Consider the following 22,801-nt stretch of genomic DNA (forward strand, 5'->3'; position numbering starts at 1 on the left):
AGAAATAGAAAAAAAAATCCTAAAATTTATGTGGAACCACAAAAGACCCAGGATAGCCAAAGTTACCCTAAGCACAAAGAACAAACTGGGGGAATCATATTACCTGACTTCAGATTATACTACAGAGCTATATAGTAAACAAAACGGCATGGTATTCGCATAAAACAGACACATGGACCAATGGAACAGAATACAGAATCTGGAAAAAAAAATCCACACCCCTACGGTGAACTCATTTTCAATAAAGGTGCCAAGAACATACATTGGGAAAAGGACAATCTCTTCAATAAATGGTGCTGGGAAAACTGGACATCCATATGAAAAAGTATGAAAACACTAGGCCCCTATCTCTCAAAATATACAAAAATCAAATCAAAGTGGATTAATAACTGTATTAGTGTTCTCTAGAGAGACAGAATAGGATACATGCATATATGAAAGGGAGTTTATTAAGGAGAATTGACTCACATGATCACAAGGTAAAGTCTCACAATAGGCTGTCTGTGAGTTGAGGAGCAAGGAAGCCAGTGGTGGATCAGTCGGAGTCCCAAAACCTCACAAGTAGGAAAGCTGACAGTCCAGCCTTCAGACTGTGGCCAAAGGCCTGAAAGCCACTAACAAATCATTGGTGTAAGTCTAAGAGTCCAAAAGCTGAAGAACTTAGAGTCTGATGTTTGAGGGCAGGAAGCATCCAGCATGAGAGAAATGTGAAGGCCAGAAAACTCAGCAAGCCTGCTCTTCCATCTTCTCCTGCCTGCTTTATTCTAGCTGCTCTGGCAGCTGATTAGATGGTGTCCACCCATACTGAAGGTGAGTCTGCCTCTCCCAGTCCACTAACTCAAATGTTAATTTCCTGTGGCAACACCCTGACAGACACACCCAGGAATAATACTTTTCATCTTTCAATCCAATCAAGTTGACACTCAATATTAACCATCACAAAGACTTAACTTTAATACCTCAAACTATGAAACTACTGCAAGAAAACATTTCAGAAACTCTCCAGGATATTGGACTGGGAAAAAAATGCTGAAGTAATTCCCAACATGCACAGGCAACCAAAGCAAAATGGACAAATGGGATCACATCAAGTTAAAAACTTCTGCACAGCGAAGGAAACAATCAACAAAATAAAGAGACAACCCACAGAATGGGAGAAGATATTTGCAAACCACCCATTTCACAAGGGATTAACAACCAGAATATATAAGGAGCTAAAACAACTCTATAGGAAAAAGTATAATAATCTGATTTTTAAAATGGGCCAAAGATTTGAATAGACATCTCTCAAAAGAAGACATACAAATGACAGACATATGAAAAGGTGCTCAACATTATCAGACAAATGCAAATCAAAACTATAGTGAGATATCACCCCAAATAAAATAGCTTGTATCCAAAAGACAGACAATAACAAAGGCTGGTGAGGAGGTGGAGAAAAGGGAACCTTCATACACTGTGGTGACATAAATTAGCACAACCACTATGGAGAAGAGTTTGGAGGTCCCTCCAAAAATTAAAAATAGAGATATCATATGATCCAGCAATCCTGCTGCTGGGTATATACCCAGATGAGGGAAATGAGCATATCGAAGAGATATCTGCACTCCCATGTTTGCTGCAGCACTGTTCACAACAGACAGCATTTGGAAGCAACCTAAGTGTTCATCAACAGATGAGAGGATTTTTAAAGTGTGGTAATATACACAATGGAGTAATGAGTATAAAAGAATGAGATCCTGTCATTTGCAACAACATGGGTTGAACTCAAGGTCGTTATGTTAAGTGAAATGAGCCAAACACAGAAAGACAAACATCACACGTTCTCATTTATTCGGGGGAGCTAAAAATGAAAACAATTGAACTCATGGAGCTAGAGAGTAGAAGGATGGTGACCAGAGGCTGGGGAGGGAAGTGGGGAAGTGAGGAGGAGACGGGGTTGGCTAATGGGTAAAAAATATATATAATAATTAGAAAGAATGAATAAGACCTAGTATTCCATAGCACAGTGGGGTGAGTAGTCAAAATGATGTAAGTGTAAATTTAAAAATAACTAAAAGGGTATAATTGGATTGTTTGTGACACAAAGGATAAATGCTTGAGGGGATGGGTTACCCATTTTTCATGATGTGATTATTACACGCTGCATGCCCATATCAAAAAATTTTATGTACGCCATAAATATATGCATCTACCATGTACCCACAAAAATTAAAAATTAAAAAAAAGTACTCCAATTGGCAAGACACCCAAATAACTGGTAAATTAGCAGATGGGACCTGTCCACCTGCCAAGAAATTTTTTTTTTTTGAGACAGAGTCTCGCTCTGTCACCCAGGCTGGAGTCAGTGGCACAATCTCGGCTCACTGCAACCCCTGCCTCCCAGGTTCAAGTGATTCTCCTACCTCAGCCTCCCAAGTAGCTGGGATTACAGGTGCCCGCCACCACACCCAGATAATTTTTTCTTCTTTTTTTGAGATAGAGTCTTGCTCTGTTGCCCAGTAATTTTTGTATTTTTAGTAGAGGTGGGGTTTCACTGTGTCGGCCAGGCTGGTCTCAAACTCCTGACCTCAAGTGATCCACACACCTCGGCCTCCCAAAGTGCTGGTATTACAGTCATGAGCCACTGCGCCCAGGAAAGAAAATTTTATCCAGGGATTAAAAGAGTACAGTCAACTTTAAAACACTTTGAGTAAGCGGTAAAATTTTAAAGATATATTTATATTCCAGTAAGTCATAATTTTTATTAGCAATTTTCACACCTGTAAGATCTTAACATAAACAGCACATTTGTAAATATTGACTTTTTTGTTTACCAAATTCTAAATGAGGTTTTTCAGTTCATTTAGGTAGGTTTGATTTGCATTGCAAATAACTAATTTCTCTACATGGTTCTATACGTAACAGATTTGTTATATGTGTTAACATTCATGGCAAAAAATAGTTCCACTTTCAAATGAGTTAACCCACCTTCAAAATTGCAATGAGAATTTTTTTTCTTGACTTAGATTTTTGAAAATCGTACTGTTAATTTAAAATATTTCCGTTATTGTCATAAAATGACTTCTTAAATGATAGTGTTCTGAAATATTTGACTCATTCCAATTTGCTTGCTCTTCTTAGAAATGTAACTCCTTTATTTTATAATTAAACAATTATGTTCATTTCTGCATAGAGGTAAATCATGTCACAATTTACAAATGCATCAGATTTATATAATATGAATAATGTTTCACTGCTTCCTTACTCTTCTACTGTAATGTTTTCCAGTTCTCTGTAACCTATCTATTATGAGTCACTACTAGATATTTTCCTCCCCATTGCCATATCAAAAATTTGAACTGTTCAATTCTCTGGTTTCCCAGAAGAAATGCTTATCAAAATATGTTTTCAGGTCAGGTGTGCTAAGCCTCACTGAACCCCACCCTGTTATTGCTCTGACATCTAAATCCTGGTTTCGGTCACAGGACACTGATGAAGATAAAAGCTAAAATAGCTACAGAAATTCTTTTAAATCTTAAGTTTTTCCCTAGAATTTACAAAAGTAAGTGTTATTATCTCAGCTATAACTACATATTCATACAACAATTCAATTTTGTGTACTGTTGAGAATATCTGGTAAGTAAATTCAAAACTAAAATAAAGATGAGATATGAAGAAACTTTGCATACTTGAACTGGCTGTTGAGTTTGCTGGATCACTGAATGGGCAGACTAAATGCATGCATGGGGCGTTAGAGAGAGAGAGAGGAAGCTAGGTTCCACTTCAATGAATTTATCAGAACATTGCCATCTTAAAATCCAGAAAGAAATCATTTATTTTCCCCTAAATGTAAAATTTGTATGTTCTGGCTTAATATCATTTTTATTTTTAGACATATGTGTTGGAAAAAGGGTACCGATTTGTTTTCAATGCTTAGAGGCTCTAAAAGAGACTAGCTTAGTGGAGATCATCCCACCCAGAGGAGATAAAGTTGTACCATCATTTTAGGCCATGTTGCTCAGGCAATAGTGCATTTCAGTTCTGATGTAATCAATATATGTTCTGAGCCATGCCAGCCAGGGACTCAGAGGAAAGAGAATTCCTGAGAAAGTAGTGCTGACTACCCCATACATACTCCTGGGTTTCAGGCCACTACAGAGATGCCCTTAGGTATTCCTAACAAATCAGGTCTGTAGTGTCTCTGCTGTTGCTGGAAGAATTCATAGATCTTTCTAATGTACCACAGCTCGGCTCCTAAGGGATTTCACCCACTCAGGCTGCACCAACTGAGGAAGGTGTGAGTACACTGGGTCACCCTTTTTTCCAACTAGCATGCCTATGTTTCAATGGACACTTTCTTCTCCTCTGTTAGCTGCTACTTTCTATCTTCATCAGTAGATTCTCAACCAAATAAAATGAGCAATTGTCCTCTGTGGACTTTTAACACACATCAAATTCTTTTTTTTCTTTTTTTGAGACAGATTCTTGCTCTGTCACCCAGGCTGGAGTGCGGTGGCATGATCTTGGCTCACTGCAACCTCTGCCTCCCAGGTTCAAGCAATTCTTCTGCCTCAGTCTCCCGAGTAGCTGCGACTACAGGCGCGCGCCGCCACGCCCGGCTGATTTTTGTATTTTTAGTGGAGATGGGGTTTGACCATATTGGCCAGGCTGATGTTGAACTCCTGATCTCGTGATCCACCTGCCTCGGCTTCCCAAAGTGCTGGGATTACAGGCGTGAGACACCGCGCCTGGCCACATACATCAAATTCTATGATTGATTTTATGTGCTGAAAGAAGTTCTGTCTCCTACCAAGAGTTCAAAACATAGTCACTTTCCAAGTCTCTCAACCTTCAATCCTATAAAAAAATAAAATAAAATCTCTTTTAGCAAAACAACCCGGAATGTTGGTTTTATTTAAATAGACAAGAACAATGTCTTAAATGAAAATTTTGTCATGCTGGCAAAAGAGACAAAGAGTTTTTCAATCCAAGTAACACCAGGGATGTGAATGGCCACTTTCCTCCTAAATTCTGGTCTTGCTTACAAGATATTTATGATATGAGTCTTATACAATGAATGCAGGCAATGATTCAGTTGACTTTATCTGGCAAGATTTTCCTTACATATGATTATGAGTTTGGGACTTGAGCCAGCAATCAAAAGGGATTGTAAATTTAAATGATTACATCATCTAATAAAGTCTTATTTTTGGCTAGGACAGAGGCACCTTCTTCAAAATTTATTCCGAATACATTAGAGTCATTCTAGCTGTGTGACCTTGGGAAAATTACTTAATCTTTCTGCAGCTCTGTTTCTTTATCTGTAGAGTGAATAAATCATAATATCTACCTCATGGGTGTTTTGTGTTAGTCTGTTCTCACACTGCAATTAAGATACCACCTGAGACTAGGTAATTTACAAAGAAAGGAAGGTTTAATTGACTCACAGTTCCACATGTCTGGGGAGGCCTCAGGAAACTTACAGTCATGGTGCAAGGCAAAGGGGAAGCAAGGCACATCTTACATAGTGGCAGGAGAGCGGAAGCGCACAGGGGAATCTGCCACTTTTAAACCATCAGATCTCCCTTACTATCAGAACAGCATGGGAGAAATTGCCCCCATGGTACAATCACTTCCCACCAGGTGCCTCCCTCAATAAGTTGGAATTACAATTCGAGATGAGATTTGGGTGGGGACACAGAGCCAAACGATATCATTTACTAAACAAGTTAACATATGTAAGGCATTTTGGCTCCCCGGCACAGGTAGAGTCTATATAAGTATTAGGTATTGTTATGATTACTATTGCTAGTATTATTAGATTGATAGAGTGAAGCTGAAAAGATTTTACATTTATTTGAACTCATGTGATTATCTAGCTAATACAATTTCCACTTAAGGAATTTTGAAAGACGTATTTTGTGTATTTAAACATTTTCCAAATAACTATCTTAAATCAAATATAAACCCCTTCAAGGAATAATTTATTTTTAGAAGAAAAATATTTTGCAGATGAATGTCTTATCTTTGGAGGATGAAGGTAGACCTAAAAATGTAAGAGACAGGCTGGGCGTGTGGCCCACGCCTGTAATCCCAGCACTTTGGGAGGCCAAGGTGGGTGGATCACCTGAGGTCAGGACTTCGAGACCAGCCTGGCCAACATGGCGAAACCCCCTCTCCACTAAAAATACAAAAAAATTTAGCTGGGGATGGTGGTGGGTGCCTATAATCTCAGCTACTCAGGAGGCTGAGGCAGGAGAATTGCTTGAACCCGGGAGGTGAAAGTGGCTGTGAACTGAGATTGCGTGGGTGACAGAGCAAGACTCCATCTTAAAAAAAAAAAAAATGAAGAGACATACAATGAAAAATGTTGATATGAGCTCGTAATTACTACTCGGGTCTTAAAGTTTTGTTTTTCATTGACCTGCATGAAGGTAGCCGCATTTACCGCATTTAAATACCTTGGAGATTTCTCACATATATTTTTTGTTTACCTCAATATCCCTTTGGTAATCTAAAAATCATTTAAAAATACTCTTTTAAGTTATAAGATATCTCTTGGAAAAATTATTTCTGTTTTAAAAATTAAAACCTTAGAATTTATGCTTTTGCCATGATGGAGTATTGGTACTGGACTAGTTCTTCTGTGGTAAAACACTAGAAAACTGGGGGAAGGATCTGAAACAACTGTCTTCAGATACCAGACTACAGGCAGTACAGGACCAATATCCCTGAAAGAAGGTAAGTAAGCAAGGTAAACCCTACATTACCTAGATTTGTCACATAGAGGCACCCTCCAGGCCCTCTTACAGAGGGTGCAAACCCAAGCAAAGCACAGTGTCTCACTGAGCTCAAAGGACAGATTTTAGGGAGGCTTAAAGTGGCTGGAATTTGTGGTATGCAACTACACAGAATAAAAACTCCAGAAAGCTTCAGAGCAGTCCCTTTGAATCTTGGTTGAACATTAATGTGTCCATGCATACATTGAGACTCACTGAGGCCAGGCAAAGAGAACTTTAAACTGAAAAACCACTAAAGTTTCCACAGGACTGAAAGACATTTAAGATCTGTGCTTGAGCCAGACTGAAGCGACCTCCTTGAACAACTGGGCATTTAGTAGAGACTCCAGAAAGGCCTTGCTTTAAGACCAGGGGAAATAACCACTACAATATAGGTTACTGTACACTTGCCCTACCAAAGCTTTAAAACAGACCTCAAAAGGATCAAGAGAGGCAGGGCACGGAGATTTTTTTTATAATTCCAGTACTTTGGGAGGCCAAGGCGGGCAGATCACCTGAGGTCAGGAGTTCAAGACCAACATGGTGGTCTTGGCCAACATGGTGAAACCCTGTCTCTACTAAATAATACAAAAAAATTAGCCGGGTGTGTTGGCAGGTGCCTGTAATCACAGCTACTCGGAAGGCTGAGGCAGGGAGAACTGCTTTAACCCAGGAGGTGGAGGTTGCAGTGAGCCGAGATCACGCCACTGCACTCCAGCCTGGGCCACAGAGTGAGACTCCGTCTCAAAACAAAAACAAAAGCAAAAACACACAAAAAAGTATCAAGGGATCAGGAGGCTGTGGCAGGATGACTACTTGAGCTCAGGAGTTCAAGTCTAGTGTGGGCAACATAGTGAGACTCTGTCTCTTAAAAAAAAAGATCAGGAGACTCTGCAATAAATTAACTATTCATAAGGATGAAAACCTAACCTTCTTCAAACAAAGAGAAAATTCTTACACTCAATAAGATGGCATTCATAGTAGAAGACATAAGATAAAAATTTACTAGGAACTGTAAGGAAGCAGGAAAATGTGACCCATAACCAGGAGAAAATCAGTTAATAGAATCAGACCCAGATATAACAGAGACAATGAAATGAATAGAAAGTGACTTCAAATCAGCTCTAATTATCATAATTCAAAATTTAAGAAGTGCATGTATAGGATGAGGAAAGACATGGACACTATAAAAATTAGCCTAGTCAAATTTCTAAAGTTGAAAGTTAAAATATCCAAAATGAAAAATTCACCAGATGGATTTACTATTATGTATTGGATGCTGCAGAAAAAGAAAAGAATAAGTAAACTTGAAGACAGGGCAATGGAAACTATCCAAATAAGATATTATATTTGATATATGTGTGTATGAATTAAAAAAATAAAAACAGGAAAGAAGGGAAAGCTCTCTCTTATGGTAGAATACCAAACACTGTAATAAACGTAGAAGGAATCATGTAAATTAGAAAATAATCAACTGGCAGCCATCACAGTAATACTTTTTTCAGGCAAGAATTATCAATGGATGATAAAATTTGTGGGCAAAAGCATGGTGAGAAACAGGATATTTAAAGAGTCTCAGACCTTTCCTATAAGACACAAATTAATCATATAGGGGAAGCCATAACTTTAGAGTGGAGAAACCTAGCAGTGATCAGGGGTATCACCATTAAAAGGACAAATTGACATGTACTTCCTGAAACAATGACTGAGATGGACATAACATTCCTTCTTTGACATTCTGCCAAAAATGCTTACTGAGCAAATCAAGAGAAAACATCAGACAAATCCAAATTGAGGGACATTTTTAAAAATAACTGACTAATAATGCTCAATACTCTTTGAAAGTATCAAAGACAAAAAAACAAAGACTATAGAACTATGAGAGGTTAAAGGAGACTAAAGAGATATAACGGTCAACACAAAATGTAATCTTGGATTGAATCCCAGACACAGAAAAGAACAACACAAAAATGTAAATAAGGCATGTAAATTAGATGCATTATCGATATTAGTTTCCTAATTTTGGTAACTGTACTATAGTTATAATGTCCTTGTTTTAAGAAAATATATAATGTAGAATTATTAAATATGTAATAAAATGTATAATTTAGTATTTAGACATTTTAAAAAACCATTGTAAGTCACCATATTGACACATAAAGGAGAAAAACTATATGTTTATTTCAACATATCCAGGAAAGGTACTTGATAAAATTCAATAACCATTTATGATAAAATAAAACAAAACATGATAAAACAACAACAAAACCCACAAATTCTTTGCAAACCAGGAATAAAAGGAATTTTCCTCAATTTAATAAAAGGTATTAAATTCCTCAATTTAATAAAAACTCTACAGCTAACAACATAATTAATGGTGAAATACTGAATGCTTTCCTCCTAGGATCAAGAACAAGGCAAATATATCTGTCCTCACTATTTCTATTCAATGTTGTACTGAAGCCAATAAAAATTTAAAAACATACACATTAAAAGAAAGAAGAGTATCTTTATCACAGACAGCATTAATAAATGAAATCAGCCTTGTTGTAGGACAATATAAATATAAGAAAATCAACTGTATTTCTATATACTAGCAACAAACACCTGAAATTTGAAATTTTACAAGGTATCATTTACAGTAGCATCAAAACCCTAAAATATTTGGAGTGCATTTACTAAAAATATGTTCAAGATCAGTGTACTGAAAACTATAAAATATTGCCAAAAGAAATTAAAGACTAAATAAATGGAGAGGTAATACTATGGGTTATGGATTGGAAGACTCAATATTGCTAGGATGTCAATTCTCTTCATGCTAGGCATGGTGGCTCAAGTCTGTAATCCCAGCACTTTGGGAAGCCAAGGCAGGCGGATCACTTGAGGCCAGGAGTTCAAGACCAGCCTGGCCAACATGGCGAAACCCTGTCTCTATTAAAATTACAAAAATTAGCCAGCTGTGATGGCACATGCCTGTAATCCCAGCTACTAGGGAGGCAGAGGCACAAGAATTGCTTGAACCTGGGAGGCAGAGGTTACAGTGAGCCGAGATCATGCCACTGCACTCCAGCCTGGCCTGGGTAACAAAGCAAGACTCCATCTAAAAAAAAAAAAAAAAAAAAAGTCAATTCTGTCCAAGTTGACAAGCTAATTCTAAAATTTTTACAGAAATCCAAAGCACCTAGAATTGCCAAAATAATTTCAAGACATTTTAGAGCTACAATAATCAAGATAGGATAGTATTGAGATAAGGATAGAGATATAGATCCTTTGGATGGAATAGAGAGTCTAGAATCAGACCTATATGTGTGTAGTCAACTGGTTTTTTTTTTAATAAAATCGTGCTGTACATCTTTTCTGTCAATAACCTCTCACTACTTCTGGCAAACACTGATCTAATTCCTATCACTATGAGTGAGTTTTGCCTGTTTAAGAATTACTTACAAATGGAATCAAAGGGTACAGGTATAGATTACAACTAAAAAGTCAGGGGAGTAGTTCTGAATTCAGGCAGTGCTCAATTGAATGAAGAATATATCTTTTTGTTACCTCTGCCTTCTTCTAATTGACTTAATTCACAGCAGGTTTTTTTTTTTTTTTTTTTTGAGGCGGAGTCTCGCTCTGTCGCCCGGACTGGAGTGCAGTGGCCGGATCTCAGCTCACTGCAAGCTCCGCCTCCCGGGTTCACGCCATTCTCCTGCCTCAGGCTCCCGAGTAGCTGGGACTACAGGCGCCCGCCACCTCGCCCGGCTAGTTTTTGTATTTTTAGTAGAGACGGGGTTTCACCGTGTTAGCCGGGATGGTCTCGATCTCCTGACCTCGTGATCCGCCCGTCTCGGCCTCCCAAAGTGCTGGGATTACAGGCTTGAGCCACCGCGCCCGGCCACAGCAGGTTTTCTTTAGTGATGGCAAATATGGCCACCAGAAGCTCAAGATTTATGTTTTGTTTAACCATCTCAGTAGAAAGAAATTACTTCTTTTTATGTAGCTGTAGCGAAAGTCCAAAGTCTAATTTTTATTATATTTACTGGGAATATGCTTACCCTTGAACTGTGCTGGGGCATGAGATATGCTGCTTAGCCAAGCCAGGGCCAAGTGCCTAGCTCTGGATGTAAGAGATGAATGACTCCAGTCCCCCATGAACCACAGGGATTGAGACATAGGAGTAATGTTATCTTCAGGTATTTTCTCAGGATGATAAGCCAAGCATCTTGGATTCCAGACCAGGGTTCACTCTACCACAATACTGTGCTATAATTCAGCATTTGGAATCCTGCGTCATGTCCCAGAGGGCCACCTAGTTTTCTGTTGCCAGAATGTTGTGATGATGTTCTATGGCTATTCTTCCAAATAGAGTAAGGGTGAATGGGACTCAGGCCCTGTGGAATGGGTGGGATTGTCAGGGGCAGAGTTGATTAGATAGGAAAGTACAGTGTCATTGTGGGAACTGGCAAGCAGAGTCATACCATCTTTTATATTCTTAAAAAAACAGATTGAGAAAAACTAAGCGCAGGATAAATGGACCTGATCGAGGGAAAACAATTTCTAATCATTTTTGATCATTTCATATCAATAAGAACGATGGATGTGAAGAGAAGAAGAAAAGAAGAAAAATGGGAGGTTAGAAAATGATAGAGAAGAACACAATTTCTTACTCAACATATCATTGACAATGTTGGCAAGCAGTCATTTTCAACTGTCAAAAACGTAAGTAGAATAGCTCACTTAGGAAAAGGGAAGGCAATATTAGTAAGCCTAATCTGTCAATCAATGCTTGCATGGTTATTTGCAGAGAGAGATGCTGAGAGGAAATGTTTTCGAGTAGAAAATATTTATATTTGCAATAAAATTAAAAGCCAGGACTCTGAGGATATTCTACTTCTATGTTTTTCTTAGGCTATTACATTTAATAAGCTGGAATTATATTTTTATATTTTTTGGCTTTTAAAGGAAATCTGGGCCGGGCGTGGTGGCTCAAGCCTGTAATCCCAGCACTTGGGAAGCCAAGGCAGGCGGATCACTTGAGGCCAGGAGTTCAAGACCAGCCTGGCCAACATGGCGAAACCCTGTCTCTATTAAAATTACAAAAATTAGCCAGCTGTGATGGCACATGCCTGTAATCCCAGCTACTAGGGAGGCAGAGGCACAAGAATTGCTTGAACCTGGGAGGCAGAGGTTACAGTGAGCCGAGATCATGCCACTGCACTCCAGCCTGGCCTGGGTAACAAAGCAAGACTCCATCTAAAAAAAAAAAAAAAAAAAAGTCAATTCTGTCCAAGTTGACAAGCTAATTCTAAAATTTTTACAGAAATCCAAAGCACCTAGAATTGCCAAAATAATTTCAAGACATTTTAGAGCTACAATAATCAAGATAGGATAGTATTGAGATAAGGATAGAGATATAGATCCTTTGGATGGAATAGAGAGTCTAGAATCAGACCTATATGTGTGTAGTCAACTGGTTTTTTTTTTAATAAAATCGTGCTGTACATCTTTTCTGTCAATAACCTCTCACTACTTCTGGCAAACACTGATCTAATTCCTATCACTATGAGTGAGTTTTGCCTGTTTAAGAATTACTTACAAATGAAATCAAAGGGTACAAGTATAGATTACAACTAAAAAGTCAGGGGAGTAGTTCTGAATTCAGGCAGTGCTCAATTGAATGAAGAATATATCTTTTTGTTACCTCTGCCTTCTTCTAATTGACTTAATTCACAGCAGGTTTTTTTTTTTTTTTTTTTTGAGGCGGAGTCTCGCTCTGTCGCCCGGACTGGAGTGCAGTGGCCGGATCTCAGCTCACTGCAAGCTCCGCCTCCCGGGTTCACGCCATTCTCCTGCCTCAGGCTCCCGAGTAGCTGGGACTACAGGCGCCCGCCACCTCGCCCGGCTAGTTTTTGTATTTTTAGTAGAGACGGGGTTTCACCGTGTTAGCCGGGATGGTCTCGATCTCCTGACCTCGTGATCCGCCCGTCTCGGCCTCCCAAAGTGCTGGGATTACAGGCTTGAGCCACCGCGCCCGGCCACAGCAGGTTTTCTTTAGTGATGGCAAATATGGCCACCAGAAGCTCAAGATTTATGTTTTGTTTAACCATCTCAGTAGAAAGAAATTACTTCTTTTTATGTAGCTGTAGCGAAAGTCCAAAGTCTAATTTTTATTATATTTACTGGGAATATGCTTACCCTTGAACTGTGCTGGGGCATGAGATATGCTGCTTAGCCAAGCCAGGGCCAAGTGCCTAGCTCTGGATGTAAGAGATGAATGACTCCAGTCCCCCATGAACCACAGGGATTGAGACATAGGAGTAATGTTATCTTCAGGTATTTTCTCAGGATGATAAGCCAAGCATCTTGGATTCCAGACCAGGGTTCACTCTACCACAATACTGTGCTATAATTCAGCATTTGGAATCCTGCGTCATGTCCCAGAGGGCCACCTAGTTTTCTGTTGCCAGAATGTTGTGATGATGTTCTATGGCTATTCTTCCAAATAGAGTAAGGGTGAATGGGACTCAGGCCCTGTGGAATGGGTGGGATTGTCAGGGGCAGAGTTGATTAGATAGGAAAGTACAGTGTCATTGTGGGAACTGGCAAGCAGAGTCATACCATCTTTTATATTCTTAAAAAAACAGATTGAGAAAAACTAAGCGCAGGATAAATGGACCTGATCGAGGGAAAACAATTTCTAATCATTTTTGATCATTTCATATCAATAAGAACGATGGATGTGAAGAGAAGAAGAAAAGAAGAAAAATGGGAGGTTAGAAAATGATAGAGAAGAACACAATTTCTTACTCAACATATCATTGACAATGTTGGCAAGCAGTCATTTTCAACTGTCAAAAACGTAAGTAGAATAGCTCACTTAGGAAAAGGGAAGGCAATATTAGTAAGCCTAATCTGTCAATCAATGCTTGCATGGTTATTTGCAGAGAGAGATGCTGAGAGGAAATGTTTTCGAGTAGAAAATATTTATATTTGCAATAAAATTAAAAGCCAGGACTCTGAGGATATTCTACTTCTATGTTTTTCTTAGGCTATTACATTTAATAAGCTGGAATTATATTTTTATATTTTTTGGCTTTTAAAGGAAATCTGGGCCGGGCGTGGTGGCTCAAGCCTGTAATCCCAGCACTTTGGGAGGCCGAGACGGGTGGATCACGAGGTCAGGAGATCGAGACTATCCTGGCTAACACGGTGAAACCCCGTCTCTACTAAAAAATACAAAAAACTAGCCGGGCGTGGTGGCGGGCGCCTGTAGTCCCAGCTACTCGGGAGGCTGAGGCAGGAGAATGGCGTGAACCCGGGAGGCAGAGCTTGCAGTGAGCTGAAGTGAGCTGAGATCCGGCCACTGCACTCCAGCCCGGGCGGCAGAGCGAGACTCTATCTCAAAAAAAAAAAAAAAAAAAAAAAAAAAGGAAATCTGTATTTTATCATGGAAATAGAACATAAAGTCCACTATTGGATGAGTTATTTCCCTCTGAAGAGAGTTCTTATTATTTCCAGCTTTATATATTATAAACACAGATACTGGCACTCTTATTTCAGGCAAGAAATACTAGGGGAAAATATATGTCATGAAATTATAAACTCCACCATAAGTGAGTTTAAAGCCAAATGATTTCATAGAACTGCACCATTTCTAGGAGTCTATATGGAAAGAGAAAAAATATTTTAGACATTAGAGGGAATGGTTTGGCCATTTCAAAACATGACTGCAAATTATTGGACACCCCTTCCATGGAGTAATGGCATCTGTGTCCCCTCCACTTGAATCTGAATGAGCTTGTAACTGCTTCAACCAATAGAGGTCAGATGTGAGGCTGTGTGACTTCCAATGCCAAGTCATGAAATCTCAGAGCTTCTGTCTTGATCAATGGAACACTTGCTCTCAGAGCAGCCATGAGTAAAGACCAACTATGCTGAGGCCACCGCGTTGGCAAGCCCACACGTAGATACTCTGGTCAACAGTTCCAGGTGAGCCAAGACACCAGTTATGTAAGTGGAGCAGTCAAGGACCCTCAGACCATCAACTCAACACCACTGAGTGACCTTCATTGACGCCATGTGGAACAGAAGAATCACCCAGCCAGACTGCTGAAGTTTGTGACCCCTAAAATCATAAGATGTAATGAAAGTTTTTGTTTTAAGCCATAAAATTTTGAGATAGTTTGTTATGCAAACAAAGGGGATGCCGTTTTAGAATGAATGATGTAATTACTTAAAGAAATAACTCATATTTCTTAATAATGATTACAGGCAAATAATCCTATAAGAAATGATAATAAAGTGATATCACATGTTTTCTTATATTTTTATTTGCTTTCGGGATATTTGAGGCCTTATATAATAAATACCTTGGATTTATAAGCAGAGTGAATTGAAAAGGAAAAGAGAAAATTTAGTAAAATGTTTTAATATGACACACAATTAAATGAAACATCTATACACCCAAAATTCTAACATCCAAAAGGCTAAATAGCAGATTGTAAGTTGTCTATATCTTATTTCTTCTAATTTTATGAAAAAGAAACAAGTAACAAATAAACAAGCTGATATCATTTTATTGAAAAAAATCAGGACATCTCAGGCCTTTTCACTGTGACAGATTTTTAGAACCTTCATTTTAGGTGAAAGATATAAGAAAATTATTTCTAATTAACTGAGAAACAACAAAGACCTAAAAAGCCAGCTATACCTTCCACATCCATAGTACTGCACATTGGCAGGAAATGTTTATGTCCCTGAAGACAAGATTCTGGGGGTCAAAAGGAACCCATAGAGATAATTAAAATCATCTCCAGAAATGTTTTAACATAGAACATATTTTTTCTAATCTTTTGAACTGTAGTTACCTCTTTTCTCACAGACTATTCATTTGTTTACTTTTCAATCCGAAAATGACGTTGAATCCACTGAAACTTAATTTGTATTTATTGAACTTGGCTTCTTAATGTGAAATGCAATCCTTATATCAACGCACATGTGAAACCCTCTGATGTCCTGCCATTAAAGCATAACAAGTTAACTAAACACATGAATGCATAGAAGTAAAAGCCAAAAGATAATACTTGTATGGTATTTTTCTGTTAATCAGAAAATTGAAAACAACAGAACACTCAGAAGTCACTTCTGTTTGGGTTAAGGATGATACCAAGGATCAAAACAACAATCTCACCACGAAACAAACTGCCTTAAATGTAGGAGGGATATGATGCATAATTGTAGCATTGAGTTGATTAAAAATAACAGTGACATGTTGGTGGGAGTGTAAATTAGTTCAACCACTGTGATAGACAGTGTGGCGATTCCTCAAGGATCTAGAACCAGAAATACCATTTGACCCAGCTATCCCATTACTGGGTATATACCCAAAGGATTATAGTCATTCTGCTATAAAGACACATGCACACGTATGTTTATTGCAGCACTATTCACAATAGCAAAGACTTGAAACCAACCCAAATGACATCAGTGATAGATTGAAAAAGAAAATGTGGCACACATATACCATGGAATACTATGCAGCCATAAAAAAGAATGAGATCATGTCCTTTGCAGGGACATGGATGAAGCTGGAAACCATCATTCTCAGCAAACTAAACGGAACAGAAAACCAAACACTACATGTTCTCACTCATAAGTGGGAGTTGAACAATGAGAACATGTAGACATAGGGAGGGGAACATCACACACCAGGGCCTGTAGGGGGATGGGGGACTAGGGGAGGGATAGCATTAGGAGAAATACCTAATGTAGATGACGGGTTGATGGGTGCAGCAAACCACCATGGCACATGGTAACCTATGTAACAAACCTGCATGTTCTGCACATGTATCCCAGAACTTAAAGTATAATAATAAAAATAATAAAAACAGTGACAAACACTAAAATCCTGATTTAAAAGCTACCAATATGCCAATACGGTAATTCTCACCTCTAAAACAACAGTAAGTTTTACTTATGGAAGTTTAGCTATGAAAGCTAATATTTATAACATTTTACATTTAGATTGCTTCTATTTGGAATGAATATGACACAGCAGATGTTTCTTAATAATAAGACATTTCATCGAATGTATAAGAACACATAGGGTCCCAACTATTAAAGATTAAATATACAAGTTTCGGTTTAGACACTAAAGATATTACCAACATCATGGTCCCTTGCCCTGAGGTCATGATCTTTCAGAGACCTGGGAAACTGAAGAGAGAGATGTTGGGCATTTCTCACACTCATACAAGGTTGTTGAAATGTTACTGACCCAAAGAGCATACCAAGCCTGACTCAAAAGTGAATGCTTCTATAACAATGTTATAGATGAGTGCCTACCAAATAGCACCATATTTTCTTCAGGCTCCTTCCGAAACCAGTCAGCTTATCACCGTAAATCTCATCATGAATAATAGAGGGAGGGGAAGGCTGGTGATGACTGATTTTCTGGGGATTCTAAGCATTTTTATGGAACTCAGGGATGTACACTTCTGTCAATGAGGTCACTTCAACCACTTCAAATATCCCATGGTTCCCTGGTTTTAGATTTAAAAACTATTAATAGGGGGAGAAGAGCCATAGGTAGTTACAGTCTGTCAGGGATTCTGCAAATCTTTAGTTAGGACAAAGAAAAAAGGGGCCAGGCGCGGTGGCTCATGCCTGTAATCCCAGCACTTTGGGAGGCTGAGGTGGGTGGATCACAAGGTCAGGAGATGGAGACCATCCTGGCTGACATGGTGAAACCCCGTCTCTACTAAAAATACAAAAAAATTAGCCAGCGTGGTGGCAGGAGCCTGTAGTCCCAGCTACTTGGGAGGCTGGCAGAAGAATGGCATGAACCCAGGAGGCGGAGTTTGCAATGAGCAGAAAAAAAAAAAAAAAAGAAAGAAAGAAAAAGAAAAAGGGAAAACAGGAATGAAATAGATTTTGAAGTTTTCTATCTGCCAACAAGGTTTTCTCCAATTTCGATTTAACATTAGGCCTGTAATAGGAATGCAATCATCCTTATTTAATAAGTTATTTCTTTACTCTTTTTTATTTACTCAGTATCCAAAAAACTCACAGCATCTTTAGGAAAGTCCTGGCAAAAGCTTACTGGCTGGGGACCATGCAGGAACCCTTAGAACTCATCCCTATTGCTGGAGTTGACTCAGAGCCAGCCTGAGGAATGGGCCTTTTTGTGCTGCAACCTCATCTTAGCAGCACTGTCTGACCATTTATGTTCTTCCCTGGTCACTGCCGTGAAGAGAGCAACTGGAAATGGGAGTTCTGTCCATCATTCATAATAAATTAGCTTCACAGAGTACCCAAGAGACTGAGGAATTCGAATTTAGAAATTCAAAAGGGTGCATCTCTTTAAACTCTTTAAGCCAAATTCTAACGTTGCCCTTCACAGACACCCTCTATTCCAAATATCATATATTCTTCCCCACATACTGAGATAATATTCTATGAACAAGTCTTCATGAAGTCCTGTCACCTATCCTTAAATAAGGAATCGTGATGATAAAGAAAATCAAGTGAATAAACAAGAAAAAAACATTTTAACAGAGATATCCTTAGAACTAATTACCTGTGAAAAATATTTTTAGGATTTTCCACTGACAGACACTCTGACATGAAAATCTGGCTTAAAGTGTTGACAACATTGTTTTATAACCCAGCATAGCCCGTTTTTATGGTGGTTGTGTGATGACACACATTCTCTGAATCTTTCATGTGAGGGAACAAGAATGCCATAAGCCACTTCACTATTTGATTTTTAAATTTCCAATGAATTTTTAAATAAGCTTTTTCACAAACATGATAGCCATTTAACAGAAATAGCATTCTAATTAAAAGGTACGACTTTTAGAAACATGCAGGTCATAAAGAGGAGCTGAGATGCCTAAATTGTGTCACAATAATGGAAACTCAATTTTTTTTTTTTTCTTTTGAGATGGAGTCTTGCTCTGTCACCCAGGCTGGAATACAGTGGCGTGATCTTGGCTCACTGCAACCCCTGCCTCCCAGGTTCAAGCGATTCTCCTGCCTCAGCCTTCCGAGTAGCTGGGACTACAGGTGCGGGCCACCACACCTGGCTAATTTTTGTATTTTTAGTAGAGATGAGGTTTCATTATGTTGACCAGGCTGGCCTCAAACTCCTGACCTCAGGTGATCGACCCACACACCTTGGCCTCCCAAAGTGCTGGGATTATAGACATGAGTCATTGTGTGTGGCCTGAAACTCAAATTTTTAAACAAGGTGATCCTACGTAATCTGTCAAATAGGGAGTGTGCCTTTTGTAGTTCTTTGCAAGTGACAAAAACCTAGTTTAAGCTCAAAGGGGAAATTATTGGTTCATGAAACCTAAAGGAGGTTTAAACCAGCACAAACACATGATATTCACAGATGTAGCTGGGCCTCAGGAACAAATGTACAAGGAAGTCCCTCCACCAAGACACTTTGTCATCCATTTCTGCTTCTCTGAGTGTTGGTTTTATTCTCTGACGTAAGCACTGACTTTCTCTCCATTAGAGGAAAAGTGCCTCACAGTTTCCCTAATATTATATCTTGTGTCTTCCACCATGGAAATACAATCTTAAAGCTTTCTGAGTTTTAACTGGAAATTCTTGAGGACTTTGGGACCTGGTCCAGTTACCTGTGCCCAAATGGACAGGATATTATAATTGAGGCAGCTTTGACCAGATGCCTATTCCAGACCAAACTTGACCAGGAAGATAGCATTGTATAAGAACAGCACCTTGTTTTAGAAATGATTAAATGTAGAAAAATTAGAAAACTCACATGACTGGAGACTTGCAGTTGTTTAGGGGATTGGGGGGAGTGCTACATAAATGTAACAGATACTCGTCACACTCACTCAATCCCAGGGACATTCCTCTTCATTGACTTCCACTATCCATCCACTTTCCCTCAATTCTTGTCAATTTTCTTTCAAGATCCTTATACGCATGTTCATGTGAAGTGTGCTGATGAATTTTTTAAAAGCTCTATTTTGTACTTTAGTAGTTAAAAACTGTGCTTTTAGCCAGGCGTGGTGGCTCACTCCTGTAATCCTAGCAGTTTGGGAGGCCAAGGCAGGTGAATTACCTGAGATCAGGAGTTCGAGACAAGCCTGGCCAACATGGTGAAACCCCGTCTCTACTAAAAGTACAAAAAAACTGAGTCAGGCATGGTGGTGTGTGCCTGTAATCCCAGCTACTCCGGAGGCTGAGGCAGAAAAATCACTTGAACCTGGGAGGTAGAGGTTGCAGTGAGCCAAGATCCCACCACTGCACTCCAGCCTGGGTGACAGAGCGGGAATCCTGGGGTGGGCAACAATTCAAGCTATTGTTCTCAGGCTCCCATAACCTTAGTTAAGTCAAGTGACCAGGTTTATAACTCTTTTGATTTTTGTCTTCCCAAGATCAGAATCTAAACTCAGAAAACAGGCTGGGTATAGTGGTTCACGCCTATAATCTCAGCACTTTGGGAGGCTGAGGCCGGCAGATGGCTTGAGGCCAGGAGTTTAAGACCAGCCTGGCCAACATGGTGAAACCCCATTTCTACCAGAAGTACAAAAAATTTAGCTGGGCATGGTAGCACACACCTCTAGTCCCAGCCACTTGGGAGGCTGAGGCACAAGAATCACTTGAACCCAGGAAGCAGAGGTTGCAGTGAGCTGAGATCGTGCCACTGCTCTCCAGCCTAGGCAATAGAGAGAGACTCTGTCTCAAAGAAAATTGAAAAAAAAAAACAAAACTCAGAAAACAAAAACATGGTTTTTGTTGTCAAATCAAGTTGTCAAAAAAGAGTTGTCAAATCAAGAAACTGCACATTTTTTTAGGATTCTTTTTCATATAAAACTATCTTTGAGATCTCCCAAAGAAGGGACTGTGGAAAATCACAAAGCTTTGTTCTTTCATCTTATGAAAAGAAGAATATTGTCAATATTTAGGCTCATTTTATACTCCATATTTCTCTTCTGTTGCTTTTATTTCTCTCCCCACCCTACAAGAGATGGGATCTCGCTATGTTGCCAAAGCTGGATTCACATTCCTAGGTTCAAGTGATCCTTCCAGCCTCCTAAGTAGCTGAGACTACAGGTGTGCACCACCGTGCCTGGCCGTGTTTCTTAATTAGCTCAAAATTGCCCTAAGAATTTCATGAAAAGAGTTGTCAAATCAGAGGATACTAAATATTGGTAAAATGTATTTAATATCAATGTTTCAGAGATTGTGCACTTTCCAGAATGGAAAAGAAAGCCCTGGAAAATTATCAATACCTTCACTGTCCATGATATATTTTTATATTCAGGAGACATAATGATCACTTCCTTATGAAATAGTAACAGTAACCACAATAAAGGACATAATTCTCCTTCATTCTAATTGTATTGGTTATTGTAATAAATTAACAACAGCCAATTAGTTGTGTCATTACAAGTAGTTCTCTTGTCCTCTAACGCTTTCCTGAAGGTTCTGTTATAAGCTATGAGATGAAAATTGCGTCTTCCATAAAGCAGTGTCGAACCTCATGTGAAGGGCCACACACTTCAACAATGAGCCTCTGGCTGCTGGCGTTTGAGCTGACAACACAGACAACTTTCAGACTATACCCTAGAACTGAACTGAGATTTCCAGGACTCTTTTTAGCCCAGAAACAGGTGACAGACTAATGATTCAAAATCCAGGGGTCTAAGAATTAATTACATAGAATAACACGAACTGATAAGAGCTGTTTACTTGTACAGGGTTTATTGGAAATGTTATTGGCATTATATGTATATTCTATATTCTGCTCATATGTATACACGGAAGCCCTTTTCTTTCTTTTTATTTTATCTGTAACTTTCTGCTTGGCTAAATAAGAAAGCATATTCAAAAGAGGCAAATACTTTTACTGAGCATTCTTATTTTTCATGGCGATATGATTATTTGCATATGTTCAGCAAGAATGTCTCTTGCCTTTACTAGAGAAAAAAATGGAACATTATTTGTGCAACTAAGGCTAAACCTGATGTACCATACTTGTGACTAATTCTCTGCATTCAAGCATAACAAGTTCACTATTAAGGAACCAGAGTTGTACTTTCATGTGGAATCAATGCTGAAAAAGCCCTTACAGGAAAACTGGCTTGGTCTTACTCTATGGCTTTCAAAATCCCAGCCTCAGGTAGTAAGCAAGCTTACTCCTTAGCAGGCCAGGAGCTGTCAAATTTGGGGGTTCTTGAGCAAAGAGGAATTCACCCAAACTATAGGTAGTGCATTGGAGAGTTTCATGAACTTGGTTCTCTAGCCTTAGAATAGAAAAGCAAATAATACAGGCCTTTACAAATCTATAATGACTTGCAAAAATGTCTGGCAGAAATTCGCCGGCGTCACATAGTTGTAGTTGCTTAACACTGTGTGGCTCTAGATTTGCTGAGCAAACTCAAGGGAGGAGGCTTTTTTGGTTAATGAACACTCCTCACTGCCTGTAGCTAAATAATAAAGCCAAAACACAACTAGACAGACTTTAAAAAAAAAAAAAAAAAAAAAAAACAATTATTTTTGGAGATAATTTGTGAAGAAAGGGAGAATGTAAAGAAAGGGAGGAGGCCGGCCGGGCGCGGTGGCTCAAGCCTGTAATCCCAGCACTTTGGGAGGCCGAGACGGGCGGATCACGAGGTCAGGAGATCGAGACCATCCTGGCTAACAAGGTGAAACCCCGTCTCTACTAAAAATACAAAAACTAGCCGGGCGAGGTGGCAGGCGCCTGTAGTCCCAGCTACTCGGGAGGCTGAGGCAGGAGAATGGCGTAAACCTGAGAGACGGAGCTTGCAGTGAGCTGAGATCCGGCCACTGCACTCCAGTCCGGGCGACAGAGCGAGACTCCGCCTCAAAAAAAAAAAAAAAAAAAAAAAGAAAGAAAGGGAGGAGGCCAGGCGCAGTGGCTCAAGTCTGTAATCCCAGGAATTTGGGAGGCCAAGGCAGGCAGATCACAAAGTCAGGAGTTCGAGACCAGCCAATATGGTAAAACCTCTTCTCTACCAAAAATATAAAACTTAGCCAGGCGTAGTGAT

This window comes from Trachypithecus francoisi, unplaced genomic scaffold, assembly GCF_009764315.1.
Source record: "Trachypithecus francoisi isolate TF-2019V2 unplaced genomic scaffold, Tfra_2.0 Lachesis_group13, whole genome shotgun sequence".
NCBI lineage: Eukaryota > Metazoa > Chordata > Mammalia > Primates > Cercopithecidae > Trachypithecus > Trachypithecus francoisi.